The sequence below is a fragment of the Ambystoma mexicanum genome, chromosome 5p, assembly GCF_040938575.1.
Source record: "Ambystoma mexicanum isolate Mex_15411 chromosome 5p, UKY_AmexF1_1, whole genome shotgun sequence".
Taxonomy (NCBI): Eukaryota; Metazoa; Chordata; class Amphibia; order Caudata; family Ambystomatidae; genus Ambystoma; species Ambystoma mexicanum.
In genome coordinates, this window is record NC_090930.1 from 1,151,758,497 (window position 1) to 1,151,780,153 (window position 21,657).

At 45.0% G+C, this 21,657-nt stretch overlaps 1 protein-coding gene across 5 annotated transcripts in view; it reads left to right on the top strand.

Annotated features, from left to right (window-relative positions):
- The window catches only part of KIAA0319 (KIAA0319 ortholog), an 806,237-nt gene that overhangs the window by 423,135 nt on the left and 361,445 nt on the right, over positions 1–21,657 (top strand). The gene's annotated exons all lie outside the window — the stretch shown is intronic.

The following is a 21,657-nucleotide window of genomic DNA, read 5'->3' on the forward strand; positions in this document are numbered from 1 at the left end:
TACTCTGCCACCTAAAATAAATATGTACCAAAGTTGTTTTGGCATGCTCTCCCCACCTATGAGCTCTCCCCACCTATGAAATCCACATGTTCCAAAGATTCCTTTGGTGTACTCCTCCACCTATCAAATGCATGTGTGCTTGCGACTGCTTTTGTATAATCCACTGCTTATCAGGTTCATGTGTACCCAAGACTGCTTTGTTGCAATTGTTGCATAATTTGTGTGTCTGTCTAAGTGTGCCCTGGTGTACTCCCCGGAAAAATACATGTGTGCCTGAGACTGCTTTTGTGTACTCTCTTGCCAACTTACTTTTCATGTACCTAAGACATCTTTGGTGTAATCCCCTACCTACAAAATTCATGTATGTCTAAAACATCTTTGGCGTACTCCCACACCTACAAAATGCATGTGAGGGTTATCACTGCTTCGTCATTGTTGGTTGATCACTGCCCCTATGCCCCTAAATCATGTTCTCCCCAGCATCACCCAAAATTCGAACCTAATTGCCTAAGTCTATCAGGCTGTATTATCTATGTAGTGCTACGGTGCTGCGTTGGATCAACTCTCTAAAGTACCATGCGATTTGGCAAGTCGTAGGAACTGGGTTGGTCTCCCTTCTACCCGATGTGCCTCCCAAAGTTGAAGGAGTGTAGGCATACTAAGCCCACCAAGTAACTATAATTCACCATAAAAGGTGCTTTAGAATACTCAAAAAAGGACATTCAGAACCCTCCTTCCATTGTGATTTGACATTGCTAAAAGCCACCTATCAGGCACCAAGGAAAACCCATTTTCACAAGCTGCCCGCCCACCCATAAATCATGTGCTCCCAACATCCTCCAAAAATTCTAACCTAATTGCCTAACTCTATTAGGGTTCTATTACCTATGTATGAGTCGATGAACTCTCTAAAGTTTCGTTTGATGGGGCAAGTCGCTAGGGATTGGGTTGGTCTGGCTACTACCTGATGTAAACCACCAAAGTGAGGCATTCAGAAACCCTGCTTTGCATCAGCACAGATCAAATTTAAACACATGGCATTCAGCAACCTACATATGAAGGTCACGTATGGAACCAGGAAATGTTCCCAGACTTAGTAAATGTTCTGGGCTGGAAAATAGAGCGACGGCATGATGCAGGTGGTCAGAAGCAGGCACCATAGAAAACCTCAAATTATTCAACTTGAACATTGAACTTGCTGATGCCGACTTAGCTAGATAACATTTCCGAGGAGACAACTTCACGTACCTCACAAGAAAATGGAATCTGGCAAGCTTCATTAAATGTATTTGAAATTCATTCAGAACACCCCCAATTCTGAACCAGGAAATAAATCTTTACAGAGCCTTACCAATCAGCAGGGCAGATTCAAAGAAGAATGACTATTAATCCTTATAGAAACGGCTGTAAAGCCCACCCGGCATGACAACGGCATCCGGAGTAGAGTCCACAGTAAAGAGGGGACGGGAGGATGTGTTCCTGACTGTTTCCTTTATGAGCAGGTAGAATGCTACTTGGAAGAAGTTGGTGGCTTTGCTGGAGAAAAGTCTTTTCTACCCGAGCCCTGACGCAAGGGCATGTGTGTTATGTTATGTATGATATCCATTTTGTACAAACGTACAGTGCAACTTACGCCAAAAGGCAGCTTGGCGCAATCTATCAAAAAAGCAGAGTTTTAAAGAATAGTGAAACTGCAGATGAACAACAGTGAACCACAGAGCAAGCGGCAGGGCGTTCCAAGGTTTGACAGCCACCACTGAAAAGCCTGGCCACCAATCCAAACATATTGGAATCTAGGGACAGAAATAAGACATTGGTCCCTAGAACGAAGAAGACAACGGGGCACATATGGGTGGAACTTAAGCTGTAGATATTCAGGCCCCACACCATGAAATACCCTGTGGACCAAGCACAAAGATTTAAAATGCACACACTTGGCCAATGGAAGTCAGTGAAGAGCAAAAATAATCAGAGAGATCTGATCCCTTAAACGGGTGCCAGTGGCCAGCCGTGCTGCAGAATTCTGAAGGATCTGCAGACGCTGTATCAGAAAAACTGGCTGCGCCAAGTACAGAGAATTACAATAGTCGATACGACTTAATACTAAGGCTGCGACTACAGGGGCACGCAGATGCTGATGGATAAACCATAGAATCTTTCTCAGGATCTTCAGCTGTCAGTGACCTGACTGGCAAACTGTGCCTATCTGAGCTGCCAAAGAAAGTGATGCAGAGAGTTTAACACCTAATTCTTTAACTGTGGACACAGGAGCAGGATGAGGGCCAATGGATGCGGGCCAGAAAGAAAAAGTCCACAGAGAGGACGATAAAACCGGACCCACCTTCATCACTTCTGACTTTCCCCCATTCAATGTGAGTCAATTATTACTCCCTTATCTGAGCTGCATGGGAAGGATGGGCCACATCAAGACGAACTATGATCGGGGTATCATCCGCGTAAGAATAACATAGGAAACCGTGGGAGCGGATCAGCGCAACAAGGGGCTGAATGTAGATGTTAAACAGGGTTGGGGAAAGGGCAGAGCCTTGTGGAACACTGCATACCAAAGGAGAGGGTGCAGAGCAGAAGGGAGGGAGAGATAGAGACAGAGCAATTATAGCAAAAAGAACAGAACCAGGACAGGATCACACCAGAAATCCCAGCTGCAGAGAGCTGACTGAAGAGGATGCAGTGGTTGATGGTATTGAAAGCAGCTGACAGGTCTAAAAGAATCAGTGCTGCCATTCCACCCTGATCAGAAATACAAGCCAAGTCAGCCAGCACAGACACAAGTACAATTTCGGTGCCCTGATCTGGCCGGAAACTCCGATTGAAATGCATCAAAAAGACGTGTATCTTTGTAAAACCTGCCTCGCAGCGGAGCAACCAGAGATGCCAACAGCTTCATGAGGAAAGGGAGGAGCGATATTGGGTGAACACTTTCTGGAATAGATGGTCCAGAGAGGGCTTTTTACGCAGGGTAATGATCAGGGCATGTTTAAGTTCAGTGGGGATCTAGCAGGAAAGACTGATAGTGGAGGGACCATTAGTAGCAATCGAAGGCAGAATTTCTTTCACAATGTTTAGAGAGATAGCATCAGCAGGCGATGCAGATTTCATTTTATCCGTGGCAGAGAGAATGTCCATAGAAGAGAAAGAAGGGAACGACTCCCAGGAGGGAGCGTAATCAGCTGAAAGCAAAGAAGTCAACGGACGATCAGGGCTAAGCATGGGGACCACAGGCTCATTAGTACTTAGCCCCGACTGAACAATATCTTTTCGAATATCTACAATCTTGTGTACAACAAGTTTGCCAAGCAGTCACATAGATCCTGAGAAGGAGGACTAAAGGCCTGAGAAAACACATTAGAGGATATAGAATGGACCACATTAAACAATTTTTTAGGTTGGTTGATCGCATTCTCAATCCGATTGGTAAAAGAATTGCGCATAGCCTCGCTAATGGCCCTATGATAGGTGATGGTGATAGCACAGAAAAACACGCTGTGACAGGGAACATAAGGTGAGCTGCACGTCCATTTAGCTTGCCTGCACTTAAGGCGCAGCAGTTTAAGATCCTCGTTAAACCAGTCCTCAGACAGCTGTCCACAGACTCTAATGCTTTTTAGAGGAGCTAACAAATCAGCTGTGGTGGAGAAAATCTAAGATAAGGAAAGATGATCTAGACCAGGAGAGGTGGCACACATATCATTAATATGAGAAGCAATAGAGGAGCGATCAACTGATCGTCAGTTGCGTTTAAATATATTTTGATTAAGAGATACAGATATACGAGCAGTGGACCCATATGTAAAAGGAATTGCAAAATGATCAGACCAGATAACCCTATTAGATCTGAAAAGACAAATGGATCAATACAAAGACAAAGGGGAATTGTGCATCCTCCTTCTTTTAGATCTCTCCGCAGCTTTCAATCTAGTTAATCACGACATTCTTTCCCATCACCTAAACAACGCCGCCCAATTCTACACTGACTCCATTAAGTGGATTAAGTCATTGCTGTCTAATCGAACCATGAGGGATTTCTATGACAATTCGGCAGTCCCTCGTGTCCCAGTGACCTACGGCGTACCACAAGGCTCATGCGTATCACGGACACTTTACAATGCCTTTACAAAGCTTCGAAGGGATTGTGTCCTCCAACGTATTCCTTATCTTTGATAATTCGTCTCCAGCTTGCTGGCCTCGGAAAACAATTTCAGCAGAGGGCGCTGCGCATTGACATCTGTCGAGTTGATGTCCCTCGACAGCCACCGTATCGGCGCTGACGTCACCATGCCCATAAATAGCCACGCGCAGCGTCCGTTGCTCAGTTCCGTTTTTCCGCGCTTCGTGGGGCCTCGGAATATCGTTGCTCAGTTCTTCAGTCAAATATACATCATTATTCCTCGTGAATACCGACTCGTACTCGATGGCTTCCTCATCCGAACCGATGACACCACAGTCCGGCTTCAAAAAATGTCGGGACTGTGGAAAGAAAATGTCGTTGACGGATCCTCACAGGGAGTCGAGCACCATTGTTCGGAGTGCGAGGACTGCATGTCCATGACGGCGAAAACCTTGAAGGAGCGTAAGGGGAAGCTCGAGAGAGGTAAGGCAGTTAAAACTTCTTGAAAAGTTTCCTCGGCAGAGTCGAGACATTCGTCTCCTCGCCATCACAAAAGACATTCTCGTTCTAGGTCTCGAAGCAGTTCCCATCACTCTTCGAGATCTAAGCATTCAAAAAAGAGTCGTCGAAGATCCACTTCCTCATCTTCTTCTTCTTCCGTTTCCCCAAAAAGGGTCTCCTGCCCCACAAAACATAGCTCTCAGGCTGAGTGGGAGGAATTCAGGAAAAAGATGCTTAGCGTCTTCGAGAAAGCGGCCTCGACCCCCTCGAAGGCTGCTGAGGGTGATGCCCTGGGTGAAAGACCCGAAAAATCAAAACGCTGCGAGTCTCAGCCCCCGGCAAAAGAAGCTACTCGAGAGCATCACAAACCCTCGAGTAAATGCAAGGTCGCGTCTTTGACGCCGTTGTCGATTATCCCTTCGACGCATAGATCTGCGTCTTCGACGCCATTATCGAAGGGTTCTTCGACGCACAGGTCAGTCGATTTGACGCCGTCTTCGACGCCGAAGTCGACGCCGAGAAAGGACAAACCCACGGCCACCTCACAGCCAGTGGCCATACGCAGAGCCTCGATCACGAGAATGTCGTCGACAACCTTGAGTAGAATTCCGATACTCTCGAGTTCCTCGAGGCCTCTACCAACTTTCTCAATGCCTTTTTCGATGGCTTCGAAGCCTTTAACGTCCGCGTCGACGACGTCAACGTTTTCTCAGCCAATTATGACGAATTTGGCCCCTTCTGCTCTATAAATGGGATTTATACCATTTCCAAGATCTGATCATTCCAGAGGCTTAGCATCTATTTAAGAGGAAGGGGAGATTTCAGACCAGGAGAGACCTTTTGAGTTGCAGGGATCTGCAACTCCTGTACCAGAGGAATTTACCTCTGAGGAAGGTAGGTTTAAGGACCTCCAAGAATCCTTACATGAAGCAAGTGGGTTGGACACTTTCCCAGAAGTGGAATTTGCCAAACCAGACCCAGGGGAACATGCTGAAACCCCTTATAGAACCTTGATGGCAAGGATAATAGAGTTTATGGGGTGGTCTACACCTTCACCTGCTTTTCAGCAAGAGGACCTCACAGATATTTTGGTTAAAGGTCCACAGGAGGATCCTGTGGTGCCATTTCGTGCGGCACTACAAAGGAAAATATTGGCAAACTGGGAAACCCCTGAGGTTATCCCGGTGGTTAACAAAAAATTATCAGCCAAGTATAGAGTGTCTACTGCTGACCCTGAATATTTATCCAAACACCCAACTCCGGAGAGTCTGGTTGTTCAGGCAGCAACTTCATCAGGTAGTAAATCGGCTTCCCCTACTGTTCCACAGGACAGGGATGACAAGAGATATGATTCTATGGCCAAAAAAGTATTTTCTGCATGTAGCATGGCGTTAAAATCCATCAATGCCACTTGTACGCTCGCAAGGTTCAGCCACACACTTTGGGAGTGTGCTTCATCAGCGGCTTACTGCCTCCCGGAGGGAGAAGAAAGGGAAGCGTTTCCCAACATCATTAAGGATGGTAAGGACGCAATGTGCAAATCCCTTCACACTGGCATCGATTCTGCTGACAGCATCAGCAGGGCCATGGCGGCAAGTACAACAACCAGGAGATTTGCTTGGTTGCGAAAGTCTGGTTTTGCTCCAGATGTGCAAAGCAGACTCTTGAATATGCCCTTTGACGGCTCTTCTTTGTTTGGTAAGAAGGCGGATGACAGTTTAGAAAAGCTTCAAACATCAAAGGCAGCTGCAAAATCCCTCTGAGCTGCAATCCATCAGACACCATATCGCCCCTCAGGAACCTCTTGGAGAGGTAAGTCCTTTCGCTTCTATTCCGCATTCGGAAGAGGCATAGGACAGCCGGTTCAAAGGGGTCAGAAAAAATTCACCTGAGGTGGACGGGGTAAAAATACAAAAGCCGCAGCAGCAGCAGGTGCCTCTTTACCCTCGGCATCTGCATCAGCCGCCTCCAAACCGCTCTGAGGACTCTCCTCACAAGACACCAGTAGGGGGCAGGTTAACTCAACATCTGACGGAATGGCAGGCTATTACGTCAGATGCTTGGGCATTGGAGACAGTTGCCCAAGGTTACTGCCTGCCTTTTCTACGCATCCCTCAGAGTCATCTACCGGGGAACAGCTCTCTGAAAGTTCCAGATCCGCTCCTCTTGCAGGAAATTGTAGACCTGCTAGAGAAAGGTGCCATAGAACCGGTACCTGTAGCGGAGAGGAACAAGGGCTGGTACTCCCCCTACTTTCTCATCCCGAAGAAAGACGGAGGACTGAGACCTATCTTGGACTTACGAGAATTGAACAAGTTCCTCAGGAAGGACAAGTTCAAGATGGTAACTCTCTTTCAGATCCTTCAGGCCCTCCAGCTCCAGGACTGGCTGGTATCTCTGGACCTCCCTGAATGACGTTATGGAGGTGTTGCTTTCGGCCAGAAGGCCAGCAACAAAGTCTTTATACCGCTGCCGTTGGAACAAATTTTGCAGCTGGTGTAGAGAAGAGAATATCGACCCATTTTCATGTGGAACACCAACAGTGTTATCGTTTCTACTCTATTTGGCAAATTCGGGCATTCAAGTTGGGACTATCAAGGGCTATCTCGCAGCGCTATCGATCTTCAAGCGCACTGCAGAGGAGCCTTCGTATTTCAAATTGCCCTTAGTAGTACAATTTCTAAAGGGATTAACTAATGTCTACCCTCCAAGACCATTCCAAGTTCCCTTATGGGGCTTAAATTTAGTCTTAAATTTCCTGATGGGTACTCCTTTCGAACCACTCCACTCTTGTTCGCTAAGATTTCTCACCCTTAAAACTGTCTTATTAGTGACACTAACATCTGCTAGAAGGGTGAGCGAATTACAAGCTCTATCTTGTAAACCCCCTCATACAATTTTTCATAAAGACAAAGTTGTCCTACAGGTGAAGCCTAATTTTCTCCCAAAGGTGGTTTCTGAATTCCACATCACTCAGAAAATTACATTACCTTCATTCTATCCTCCTCCCCATCCGGGGAAAGGAAGAAAGGCTACACAGGCTGGACCCAAGGCAGGCTTTAAGCTTTTACATCAGCAGACTTGCTAGGATTAGGCAAGCAGACCAACTATTCGTAGGTTACTCAGGACACAAATTGGGACTACCGATAAAGAAACAGACCATTTCCAGATGGATTATTTTGGCCATTCTGGAATGTTACAAACTAGAAGGGAAAGAGCCTCCTCAAAATCTTAGGGCTCATTCAACCAGGAGTATCGCAGCCTCTTCGGCCCTCCAAAGAGGGGTTCCGGTTCGAGATATATGTGCGGCTGCCACATGGTCGTCCGCACATACCTTCACAAGATTTTACAACCTGGATTCCTCCTCTAGTCAAGAGACTAGGTTTGGCAAAGCAGTATTACATTCTGTTCATTCCTAAAAGGAACCATGGCGTTTTTACTCCCACCTCCAATTACACAACACTGCTATGGGAGTCTATCAAAGATAAGGAATACGTCGGAGGACACAATCCCTTCGAAGAACAAGTTACTTCTTACCTGGTAACGTTCTTTCGATGGGATGTTCCTCCGCCGTATTCCTTATCGCCCCTCCCATCCATCCCCGCAGTAATACTTCCCGTGTGGTTGCAGCTTACGCTCCTTCAAGGTCAATAACCAATTCAGGCATGACTTATCTTATGCTACAAAACGGAACTGAGCAACGGACGCTGTGCGTGGCTATTGATGGGCCTGGTGACGTCCGCGCCGATACGGTGGCTGTCGAGGGACATCAACTCGGCGGACGTCGATGTGCAGCGCCCTCTGCTGAAAATGTTTTCCGAGGCCAGCAAGCTGGAGACGAATTATCAAAGATAAGGAATACGTCGGAGGAACATCCCATCGAAAGAACGTTACCAGGTAAGAAGTAACTTGTTCTTCTATTTGATAAATTAGATAACATGTGTATCACAGACACAAATTACGCGGACGATGCGCAAATACTAATACCCATTTCTGGATGCCATGATACTGACTCCAAAAACTTAAACAAGATATACCTGGCCATCTAGGCGTGGATTGCTCTTAACAAATTGTGTCTTAATGACGACAAGTCTGAGTTAATCCTCATCGGCAATAAAACCAAACTCGATAACCTCCCATACAAATCATTCACTATCGACTGTAATATTATTACAGTCACGAAGGAAATACAAACCTTGGGGGTGTACATCGACTCCTCCGTCACCCTAAACAGAAAAGTCAACGTGGTCGCCTCATCAGCAGCACACACCACCAAATTGATAAAAGCTAGCAGACCTTTCCTTTTCACTGAAAACTCTATCACCCTCGCAAGAGCTTTGATATTATCTAGGATAGACTACTGCAACTCTCTATACGCAGGAACCAGCTCACAAAATATCAATAAATTACAGGTTGTCCAAAACAACGCCATCCAAGCTGCCTTAAACATTCCCAGGCATGAACACATATCTACCTTCAGGAGGAAAATCCATTGGCTCCCTGTCCAGGACAGAATTACTTTCAAAATACTGATGCTCACCCACAAATGTACCACAGATAAGGCACCCATGTACCTCAGCAACCTCATCCGCAAAATCCAATCCAACAGACCAATCCAATCCCAGTACACCAATCTTCTCATCACCCCCAAATACAAAAGATAGAAAGCAGGAGGAACAAGCTTCTCGACCGTAGCCCCTAAATTGTGGAATGCCCTCCCCACTCATCTCTGAAATGACTTCTCCTTCTGATTTTTCAGGAAAAACCTAAAAACCTTACTCTTCAGGACAGACCACCTCCCCCCCACACACTAGCTGCGAGGCATTAGCTCATTACCGGCACAATGTATGTATATAAACTGCATGAATGTACATAAATGCTCACTGTTTTCTGCGTAAATATGTACTTCTGTAAATGTAAAAACGTAATTTCTGCAACTATGAAGATGCTTACCGAATTAACCTGTAACCACCTCCTTAAGTATGTTTTGTGCGCCTATTTGCCTTTGGGCTTTGTGCACTTTATAAATTAATAAATAAATAAACCCTAAGAGATATATCAGTGATCTTAGCGAAAATCAAATCAAGCCAATTGCCAAGTACGTGTGTCGGCTCCGACACTAGTTGATCAAGCATCAGGTCAGCAATGGCAGGCATAAAATGAGCTGCAGCAAGATCAGATGGATCAATTTATTTGTAATTAAAATCACCAGCCACAACCATATTGGTATATTGAAGCTGAAGACTGGCCACCAGGTCAACAAAAGAGTCCACGAACGCAGGATCAGAGTGAGGGGGCGGTAGACAATCAAAACATGAACAGACCTAGAGGCAGACAGAGCCATACAAACCATATCGACGGTATGAGGTACTGGGGAAGACCCAGTCAAGTAATGTCTGAAAAGCCAATATCATGTTAAGACCTGGTCAAGTATCCCAAACTCCAGGTTATGGTGAGACCTTATCAAGTGAATGTTGAGCCCCAGGCCGTGGTGAGATCTGATCAAGCAAATGCTGAACCCCAGGCCCCGCTGAGACTTGTCCAAGTAAATGCTGAATGCCCAGGTCATAGGGAGACCTGATGAAGGGAACTCTGATAATAGGGGGCCTTATGAAACGTAGACAGGGTGATATGGGTAGCAAGGTCACGGCAAGACCATTGTTAGGAAACCTTGTGTTCTGTGTGGAAGACCCATCTTGGTTGCAGTAGTGTGGAAGAGACTAGCCCAGGGTCGGACTGAGATAAGAAATAGGCCCGGACACCCAAAAAAAAGTGGCCCACCCCTCACCTCAAAAAAGTGGCCCACCCCTCGCCTCAAAAAAGTGGCCCTCAAACCATCATCCGTGAATTGCGTCAATTCACAACTTTAGAGAAAATGCTACTTATGGAGGGTTCATGTGTCTGTTACATTACAACACAACTCATAAAATAACAACTTTGCATACAAGAATGGATCACCATATGTATCATTAATATCTGTGTTTATAAATCCATATTGTCAAAATACTGTGATTGCAAGCTGACTTCCAAGGCCAAATGATAATATTTTATTGTATTACACTTACGCTTAAGTTCTTATTTATAGAACAAATATGCATACACTATCACCTAATCTGTGTTGGCTTCTCATTTATCGACCTCAGAAGCTTGAAAGGGTGAGATGGCCATGTTGGGATTTAAACGTGCAACCTGCAGATCACACACACACATTGCAGCAGCGAGTGCTGAACCCACTGAGCTATCATATCATCTATAGTAAAATGAGCAATTATTATGTAGTGGATACCATTAAACTGGTAACTGAGATTTAACAGCAGACCAGTTAAGTTCCGTTGTGGTACGCCCTCTGCTAAACCTATGTCAAATACCAACATGTCCCAGCTCCCCACTCCATCCCAGCTGGAAGGGGCAGCATTTCATCAGTTCTGCGCTTACCTTCTGCTCGCACCGCGCATGACGCACGCTTATCTGCTTCTGCTTGGGTAATGGAGGTGCAGCATTATTTGCACCAAGAGTACACATGCACTTAGGATCTGGGCAGGATTTGAATTAATTGCCACTTGGCTCCAAACCCAGAGACCTACATTGGCAGCTCTACCCAGGACCCTGGGTATATACTTCCAGCATGGCAAATTTCGTTGCATATTATGGGTCCCAGAAGCTGTCGCTGGCCACATCTTTCACGATAAGTCAGTGAAAGGTGTGGTTCTGGTTTATGAATTTCTGCTCTACGTGGATAAAGGCTGTTTTCAGGGAATATGATATGAGAGGAAGTAAACATATGTCGATCATCAAGCCCAAATACTATAGAAATTCTATATGATCCTCAAGGGGACAAGGTAATGTGTCCATACGGTGCTGGCTAGTATCAGGGTGGTGCATCTCTTACCTCAGCTCAGGGCTGTTTGCGTCTCTCCGTCTCTCCGCTACCAACAGCAGGCAGGCAGTCTCAGCCACCTGTGGTTGTGATGGTGAGTGGGCTGTGGGATAGGGGGTTGGAGGGTCGCCTCTGTGCCGGCTGGCTATGACCTGGGTGGCTGCCTGAGTCGGTGCCGCTCTGTGCCCTCCTGGGCTGGCTGGGGCAGGGGCAGCAGCCCTCTCTGGCTGTTGCTTCACACTGCTGCTTTGCCTGAGTGGTCCTCAATGTCTGGACTCCGAGTCCATCCGAGACTCCGAGACTCAGTGAGGACAACAGCCGCCTGGCCTCCTCCGGACAGCGGCCTCCTCCTCCACCTCGACTCGCACAGCATGTGGCCCTGGTCCTCCTGAGTCCTGGACTCCTGGGCCCTGGCAGTGGTCCTCCTTTCTGTCTGTGTGTGCGTGGCTGAAGCCTGAAGGAGCTCTGCAAGCTGCAGCCCGACCTCTCTGCGCTGTGAGTCTGTGTCATGGCAAGTTCAGCTCAGCACTGTCGACAGCAGGGTCAGAGAGAGGCTGCCGGGCCCAAGCAAAATATAGTCAGTAGGGGGTGGGCAGTGCCAGTGAGGGCTGGTGGTGACACAAAGTCTTGCTGCATTTTAATTGACAATAGTTGTTTTCAATTTTGCAAAGTGGCGTGCAACAAATTGGTTGCTTGCATCCTACAAAGTTGAAATCAACTTTAATGTGCAAGCCCCTTTCCTAGCCCAACTCTGCAGGCATCCTGCCTCCATGCTCCTCAGCCTGCCCTGCGGCCTCAGACCAGGTGTGAGTTCTCACACCGACACGTTGCTGCAAACAAACACTATCTCCTCTTGAGTGATGCTCTCTCTGTGTGAGCGGAGCATGAGCCGGGCTCGAGCACCATCTGGTCCGGACCACCCGTCTACTTTTTTGTGTGAATAACCATAATTGCATGCATGGAAATCAAAACAAGGTAAGAAGTGTTACCTTGCTTTGATTATGCTGCCCGGCCCCAGCAAGCCCAACCCCTTCCCCCTCCAGAGCAGACAGGTGATCTTCCAGAGGCACTGTAATTACGGGCCAGCCGGCAGCCAGGCCCAGCCCACTCCACTCCAGAGGTTCTTTGCTGGCGGCCCTGTGCGGCACACCATGTGAGCTTGCCTGGGCTTGACTGCCGAAAGCCCGAATTGGAAACAAACATGTGCAATAAAATGCACAATGCAGTGGCGCGAGCCACTGACCTGCTGCATGCAGGCACACACAACAAGATTCAGTGAGTTTAAACCATTATAGTTGTGCGGGCCGCCCGTGGCTACAAAGCAAAAGAAAATACTTTTTTTCCGCACTGAACTGGGCTTGTTATTATTGTCAATGCACAGTTGAGTGCAAAAAAACTATTTTTTTTTCCTCGCTCAAACCGACCCACACGTGGGGCAGAAACCGGCCCCCAGGAGACTAATGATGATTTCATAACAGCCACTGGCCGAGGGGCCAATCCGACCCTGGACTAGCCAGGTGGAATACCAGAGGTTGAAGTAAATTCAACAACTCAGTGGGAAAAGCTGAGACTGAGAATTCAAGCTGGGAAATAAGAAGGCAAAGGTGAAGCCTGACCAGAACGTTGAGGAGCAAGGGACAAGGGAGAGGTCTGAAGGATGTGAGTGAATTTAAGAAGAACATCGAGGGTCCAGGCCATTAGTAAATACTGAAAAAAAGTGTACAGGAGAAGCCTGTTTATATTGTGTTTTAAAATATGGTCAAAGTTTGTACAATATGATTTGTGTACTATTTTGGTTTGCCAATACTTGGGACTTTGTGTTTTAGATTAGGGACTAGCTGAGAGCGTAAGGATTTATCAAGTATAAGTGCGGAACGTTCTGTTGGCAACATCCTTTGGACAATGTCTTATGAGGGATGAGGAATTATAAAACGATGAAGAAATCTGAACCCCATCTGGTAAATCTTTGGTTTTCAACACAACCGAATGACAACCTAGATGAAATTTGTCTTTTTGGTTGGAAGACAATACATCAGAGTCCCAAAGGAAGCAACAGGGATCAAGATCTGTGAATGATGGAATGAAGATGAATTTTAGCATAAAGAAGTACTCAAGATTGACTAGATTTAGATCATGAGTTCATTGCCTTATTTACAAATTATGCAGGCTTTCTCATGCTAACTGCATATTTTTATATACAGAAGTGTACATCTCGCGGTAATCGGTTGGGTTACCTGAGTATTTTTCATCGCGTAGCACATTCCCTTAAATAGGATTCAAGATATGATCACATTTGTGTTGCTTGCATCATTGATGTTATCAGCAAAAGTGTTCTCCTAATGCAGTGATATTCAAACATTTTTCTTACCGAGCCCACCTTTGAATAGAAATATTGTTTCTGTGCCCCCACCTAGGGTTCCCCCCCCCCCTTAGGGAATCCAAATGATGTCCGGGGGAGGGGAAGGCAAGCTCTTTAAAATATATCAGATGGTCTACTGCTTTTATTTTCAATTAAAAGCAGTCACCTTAATCCTTTTTTTTTAATTAAAGTCATCTTATTCCCTTTTTGAAGAGACTGGGCCCTCCTGAACATCCTTTGGATCCCCTTAGGGCCCCCGCTCCCAGTTTGAAGACCACTGCCCTAATGCATTAGACACATTTAATGGATCTGCATGACTAATAACTAGCCATGTTAATGGTATTTTTTAATTATTGCTACATAATATTTCAATAGTGTTGCATGACAACCTCACTTTCAATGAATACTCAAAATATATATTAACAACATATCAATAAAGAATGATTGCATTGTATGAGCAGAATAATTTCATATTCATATGAATCGTCCCAATCAATCCACTGTTCATTATTCAGCATTATTTAAAGTCATTTTAAAATGACAGTTGAAAGACCTGGTTATAGAACAGCAGCAGCAGTTTTATCATATCAGCTAGCACACACTTGGTTATTTTAAGATGTCTGCCAAAGTCAACTCACTGTCTCCAGTAAGTCAATTGTCTAGATTTACTTTATATAAAGCAAAGCATACAATTTCCACAGTTAATCCCTTGTTCACTAATGAGCATTATTCAATAAGACATTTTAAAAAAAAATATGGTAAAAGTCAATGTTACAGAATGGCAACATTAGTATTACAATACTAGCTAACACACATGCCCATTTTAGGATAGCTGATAGAGTGAACACTCCGCTCCTAGTTTTTCCTTTGTCGATCTTTACTTATCTATATATATAAAAGTAAAAAATGTTTTGTTTTTGTGTTTGTGGGTTTGTTTGTTCCTCATACAATTCCACACAGTTCCACCAATTTGCACCAACCTTTGCACAGTTACGTGTTAGGACCCTCCGGACATCACTGGCTACATTACATGTGGACACCCCAACTCGTTCCGCAGATTTCAGCCCCTACACACATGAGACGGTTGCCTGGAAGTGGAGAAACATCAAAGTGGTGTTAAATGACATCATAGAGTTCATTGCAAGTATCTGGATGCGGCCTATGGGACCTTGCAAACCATGGTTCAAGGCCCTAGGATGCACTTTTTCAGAGATATCTGCACCGCAACGCAACATACTGCACAACGCTAGGGTGAGGCGACAGGTGGGGAGAGCGCACAGAAGGTCCCATTATGCTGCAGCACACCAACTATCGCCTCCCCTCTACATCTGCTCCGGGTAATGTAAGCCAGTCACATGCACCCATTCTCAGTGCAGTCAACTTCAGAGTGCAAAACGATAAGCGATTCGGAACAGGGACCTATAAGATCATTGATTTTCAACAAGTGAGGAGAGTGTTATGTTGGTCTGCAGAACCTGTGCAGAGTACGGGTACTTTTTGCTGGTTTTATATAAAGTAAATCAAAATGGCAAATAAATGCCAGATAATATGCAGTTTCAGCCTGAAAACAAACTGCACTTTTATACTTTAAGGTAAGGAAGAGTGGAAGTTTTTTTTTGTCAACTACATTTTCAGCCCCTTCCCCTGAATAGTTGGATATGATATGATATGATAGGTTACTTATAACGAGCCTAATACCCAGAGGTTTCGAAAGCGCAACCCGGGGATTGAACCTGTGTTGCTCCGTGTCATCTTCCTTCCAAGACTAACATGTTGCCTTGAGCTATCCTCCCGAGATATCTACTAAATGATAAGGAATAGATGACTGATATCATTATTAGAGCTTATTTGTTTGGTTCTCTCTATTGGAGAGTTCATTATTTGCTTTACGATTTGGCCAATTAAAAAAATAATATAGAACATCAATGATTGGGGTATATTGAAAGAGGATTTATAAAGGTATATTCACAATTAATTGTGGTTAAGGTATAATACTTTTGCTAGTTATCTGTGTAAAGCTGGGCTTTTTTTGATAAGTGATCCAAAGGGGACAAAATGTAATCCACAGAAGAGTACACACTGTGGACGAACAGAGATTTATTGATCCCCCTGCCCCCCAACAGCTGGGAGAATACGTTCAGACAGTCCTATGACTAAACTGTGTGAAGGGTTCTCAACCCTGCCACTGCTGAGACACTATGCAGCAAAACATTAATTACATTTTGGGGCATATCAAAATAAATGATTAGCCAGCGGCACCGAGTCCCTGGGAACCCTGTACATTAGTTAATGCCAATTGGTGAAAACATTTCCTGGAACAAAACCCTCTACCACCCCTTCATGATGTCATGATACCAACTCTCCAGCATTGGTATCTTTCATAGATTCATATGCACCCTCTGTCCTCCCCAGGACCATTCGCAGGTAGAGACAACGTATCATCACTCACCTGTTAGAATCTGAATATGGCCTCCAGGGGAGGGGCTTACCATTCAATGTCCCTTTGGCTGGGACCAAAAGCAACCATAATGAGGAGGATGGATTACAAATTAATAAAAGTAGGGCTTGTGTAACTGAGGATTCCCAACCTGACAAAGCATGTAAATCTATGAAAGATACCAATGCTGGAGAACTGGAGTTACAGGTAAGAAACGTACTGCTTACTTGCCTAGACTGGTTAAATTATTTTCTGGCATCAAAGGTAAAACTAAACAAAAGATGTGATGGCTGGAAAGTTTACAATCAATCTTTACTGCTGGCATCGCTCCGTGCAACCCCCCAGACCATCGTTCTTCAGCCTGCCAAGCCATTCCATAAAGGAGAAAGACCATATGTAAGTCAGCCTTGGCCCCATCCCAAAAGGGACAGCCCAGCACAAACTACTTGATCACTTACTTCTGCACAAGACCACAAGTAACCCAAGACATGTTTCGGCTTCATTCAGTGTCATCAGTGAGGTGTAGCTTAGGTTTCTAGCCCAACAAGGGTAAACCCAACATCAGTGTTCTTTTATGGTTATATTGGCCTACATTGGTGCAGTGAGTCTGGAAATGTTTTCTTACTGTGGAATGGTATTTTTCTACTTATGCCATAATATTGGCATATACTGTGCAGCATTGTGATGAATCTGATGATGTGATCACTCCTTTCCCAGAGGTACCCTCTCCTCATGTGGCCAGAGATGGCAGACGCTACCTGATCCGGGCCCTGAGAGCGGCTGTTTGAGGGAGAACCACATGGGGAGGCGACCCTCGGGGATGACATGACATCATCAGATAAGACATGGTATCCCCCTTTTCCTTTTAGGATTATTGCCTCCATTCCTCATGCCCTAATGACATACTGCCATCATCCCCTGAAGACCCTTTATACTTTACTGTGATAGTGTTCCTCAATATCAGAGAGCAAATAAAAGAACAAAAACTGAGACGAGGAAGAGGCAAGGAGCAACGATGATTACGCCTAATGCAAACCAACGCCAGCAGTCTAGTAACCATACTGGGAAAAGAAGTATGTAGTTCGTCACCTTCTTTCCCAGCTATGGTGAGGACAGCCTAGGAGAGAGACAGGGAGTACGGCGGCTGGCGGCGCAGGACAATCACTGCTTCTGACGTGAGTCGGAACAGACAGAAGAAGCAGACGGCTTAGCAAGTTGTGAGAGGCTTGGGAACTTTGTGCAGAGAAGCTCACAGGTCGAAGCTCTGCCACAGAGACTCTGAGAAGAGAGGAAGCTGCCAAAGGGAGCCGCAGACATGGTAGAAGCTGATGAGCAAACAAAGCTCTCTGGAGACCTGATGATAAGCCACAGACTGACACAGGAGACACAAGGGACCCGGAAGCTGCTGCTGAGAACCACAGGGCCACCGGAGCGCTTTGTAGAGTGTACTGCATACCGAAGGAAACGTAGTGTGAGAGCTGGGGGAAGCCTGAACAGGATAATCGGGCCCCTGGGACACTTGATTACAAGACAAGAGATCCATGAGAAAGGGTCTGAGAACCTTAGCCACATTAGAAAAAACATGTGGGGAAAACAGTGTGGCAGAAAGGACTAAAATTAAAGGAATGTTAAAAGACCTGGCAGGAGAGTATACCGGGCGTAGCCAAGTGTGTTTAAAGTAAACTACATAATGAAAGTCATGGCAGGTGAGTATACCAGGCGTTTTGTGAGTTAAAGAAACCCAAAAAAGACCCATGCCCTAAGGATTCTGAATTTCAGTGAATGTGCAAAGAGAACCTGATAGGAGAATACCTGGTGTTATGCAAGTGTGGGATCAAGGAACTATATGAAAGAACCTGGCAGGGGAGTATACCAGGTGTTGTTGTTGTGTGAGTCAAAGAATCCCAAGCAAGATTCATGCTGTTAGAATTTTTGAATAAGATGAATGTGAGAAGGATTGTGGGGAAGAGACATTTCACCTGAAACAAGTTGCAACATCAAGACGAGGGAGTTATCCTCTTGAGCTACAAAGAACTTGGTTATTCCTTTGAACTTTTGCTTTGGTGGAGAGAAACCTGCGGAAAGGAGTCATTCCCTGGAACTGTGAAAATGATTCATTTTGAACCTTTTTATTTTTACTTGAACATTTGCGCACTGTGCAAGCCAAAGACATTAGCTTAGCACCTTAGAGTTACTTTTAGAGTGTGAGGGCTAGGATAGGATTTCAGAACACAGGACATTTTTAGCTTTGGACATCCTGACGCATGACAGGCCCTTAGTTGTGGTTGAGGTAGGGAAATACCTCCTAGGTTAGAGATAGTGAGGCATTTTCTAACACTTTTATTATTTAATAAAAGTTTATGGCAAGCACCATGAGTTTTTCAGTGTCCGCGTCTCATTCCTGGCTCTTGACAGCCTGCATAAACATGCATGGGGACAGAAAGCTTTAAAAGGTGTTTTTTATATTGGCAAATATTGTGGGCAAATGCATCATGAAAATGCGTTGGAAAATATCCCTGTGCACAGTTAGTGACTTGCACCTATTGTTTTTGTTTCATGTGTTACTCTACAGAACCTATTGCAAACTTTGTCCCCAACTTTTCACAGAAATTGCGCTACAAAATGCACCCTTTTAATCCATTATTTCCTTTCCACAGGGGAGTACCCACCTGAACCCACCTTTGACTAGTACAGGCTCTTGCTATGCTGGGTTGCTCCTGCAACTTTGGGAGAAACATTAATAGTAATTCATTATTGTGATTCAGTTCATTTAGAACTTTACACAAATAATACAAAATCATATCATAACAAACAAATCATTCAGTCAATCAATCACTCCCTGTCAGGTCAAATTGATTCAATTTAAATTTGCAGAAATAAAGAGAGATCAATAATCAATCAATGATCAATAATCAATAAACAATATGCAATAATCAATAAGACAATCGATAAAACACAGTAAAATGGAACAGTGAAGTAAAATTCAATATAAAAATGCATAAGAGAATCCTAAGAAATAAGACTGAATTCTGAAAAGGAGTACAAGCCCCAAATTTCATTACATTCCGTCCCTACCGTTTGTTCAGAATTTACATGATATTCCAAAAGGGCAAAGCCCATCAAACAACCATCCAGGATTTGACCTGCAGCCACACACGATACAAGGCACTCTGGGCAGAGACAGTGTCTACATTTAAGCAGTAGTCTCAAAAGGAGTCAGAAAGAATTCCCTCATAGCTGTGTACAAGGCTGCCAAGATTACATATATACAGGGGCCCCAGTCTGCTACACTGTGTGAGCACATGCCTAGCTGTTTCAGCATTATCCTTGAGGCCACAGATACGACAATGCCTATTTTCAACAGGTAGGCTCAGCTGTGGTCCTGTAATTGTAAGTACTGGCAGTTGGTTAGTACGAAGCTTCAGCAGAAACGATCTTATGGTTGGGTAAGGGCATAGGAGCAGATAAGGCTGAGACCTCCTATAACGGTGGACCACATGTGGCACTGCTTCATACCCCTTTAACTTTGAGAGGTGGGTGTTTTCACACTTATTAAACTTTCTCTCGATGGATTTCTTCAGATGGATATAGGGAGTGTTTTTACTAAAATCTGGGACCCAGTTTATCTCTGTGAAAAGCTTCTCATTAAATGCCTTATAGTTATGGCCCATAAATACCCTTTCTGCATTGTGGTTGTGCCCAGATGCTGCCAGTAACTAACATATAGGGCCAGAACAGGACTTTAGAAATAGACATCCTCTAGCCCGAGTTGCCATTCCACACAAGGAAGTTAAGCCCAATTCAAAGCGTAGATATTCCATGGAGCATGAATGGCCCAAGCCCAAAGTGGATCACCAAGAAACCTTCCAACTTATTTAGCCAGGAGAAGTCCTGCATAGCAAGGGCATCTAGGCCATACAATATAGAGGGAACGAAGCATTGTCTATACAGCATAATGATCCCTGTAAATGAAAAATGAGCTTGAACCTTTGGCGAACGTACATGCCTGGATAGTCAACTGTTTTGCTCTTCGGATTTTAGTATTTACTATGTGACTATAGTCACCCAAGGCATTTGTCTCTAGACCCAAATAGGGATAGGGCATGATATAGTCAATGATGCCTACTAATGTGTCCTTCCTAACCCTGTTCATCTTTTTCCTGGTAATTAGCAATTCGCTAGTTTTCTCTAGGTTGATGGTCAAACCTAATTGGTGTGCATAGGCAGACAGTTCATTGAGCATGTTCTTCATGCCAGTGTACATCTGATCAAACAGGACCAAATCGTCGGTGTACAACATACCCACCATAGGTAACTCTCCAATCTTGGGGGGACAAATTGCCTTGGCGAACAGGCATAGTAGGTCAGCTATATCTAGAAAACAACACTGGAGCCACTACACACCCTTGTTTAACTCCCAAATGTATGGTGATGGAACTCTGAGAGAAACATTAAAAACAAATTCACCAGCCACCACTGTTCACCTGCACCTAAGGAGCCCATAATATATAATATGTACACCTTGCAATGGTTACACACACTATGCTTGTCAGTGCCATGCTCACTGGACATTCAGTCTGGGATAAAGAGAGGCAGAGAAAGATGCAGAAAGAATCCAAGAGGGGTCCTGGCCACACACAGATGTTCCAGAGAACCCAGAGTGACACCCTAGCACACTGAGCTTCCCAGAGCACAAACAGGAGGACACAAGTGCTCATTAGATCTCACAAAGAGCCTTTCAGTGTGCACAGATATCTCCACAGAGAATAATATGGAAGAAACTCATCAAACACACTAGAAAAAGCTCACCCGACTGCACACAAGGCTCATTAGAGTCTTCAGCACATTAGGGGCACTTTGTAGCCCACCCGGACAGCTCATCCATTCATACACATAGAGCACTCAGAGCACAGAGCAAGATCATGGGAACACAGCACACAATGGGGTCATCAAAGTTGATGCAGCACTCCCTGGAGTACAGAGCACATAGGGAAAACATTGAAGTACACCACGCACAAGGCTCATTGCAGAAAACAGAACAAACCCCGTCCCCCCTGCCACCGGACATGTCAATTTGTTGTTCATTTAGAGGTTTCTAAGGTCCTGAATTTCCCAGTAGAGGATCTGTGATAAAGACTAGTAGAGGTGGAGACGTGCTAGAGCTCCATCTTTGTGAATACATAAAGGCTTGGAGCTGAAGGAGGAGGATGTATTCCCACTCGGTGTGGACCAGTAGAACCTGGAATGCACATGAACAAGTGCTCTTCATGTCCCTTCTGGAAGCCCTTTCACAGGTGAGTATTGCTGCCCAGGCTACTCTCAGCCCAACCATGTTTTGACCGACGGAGCACTCT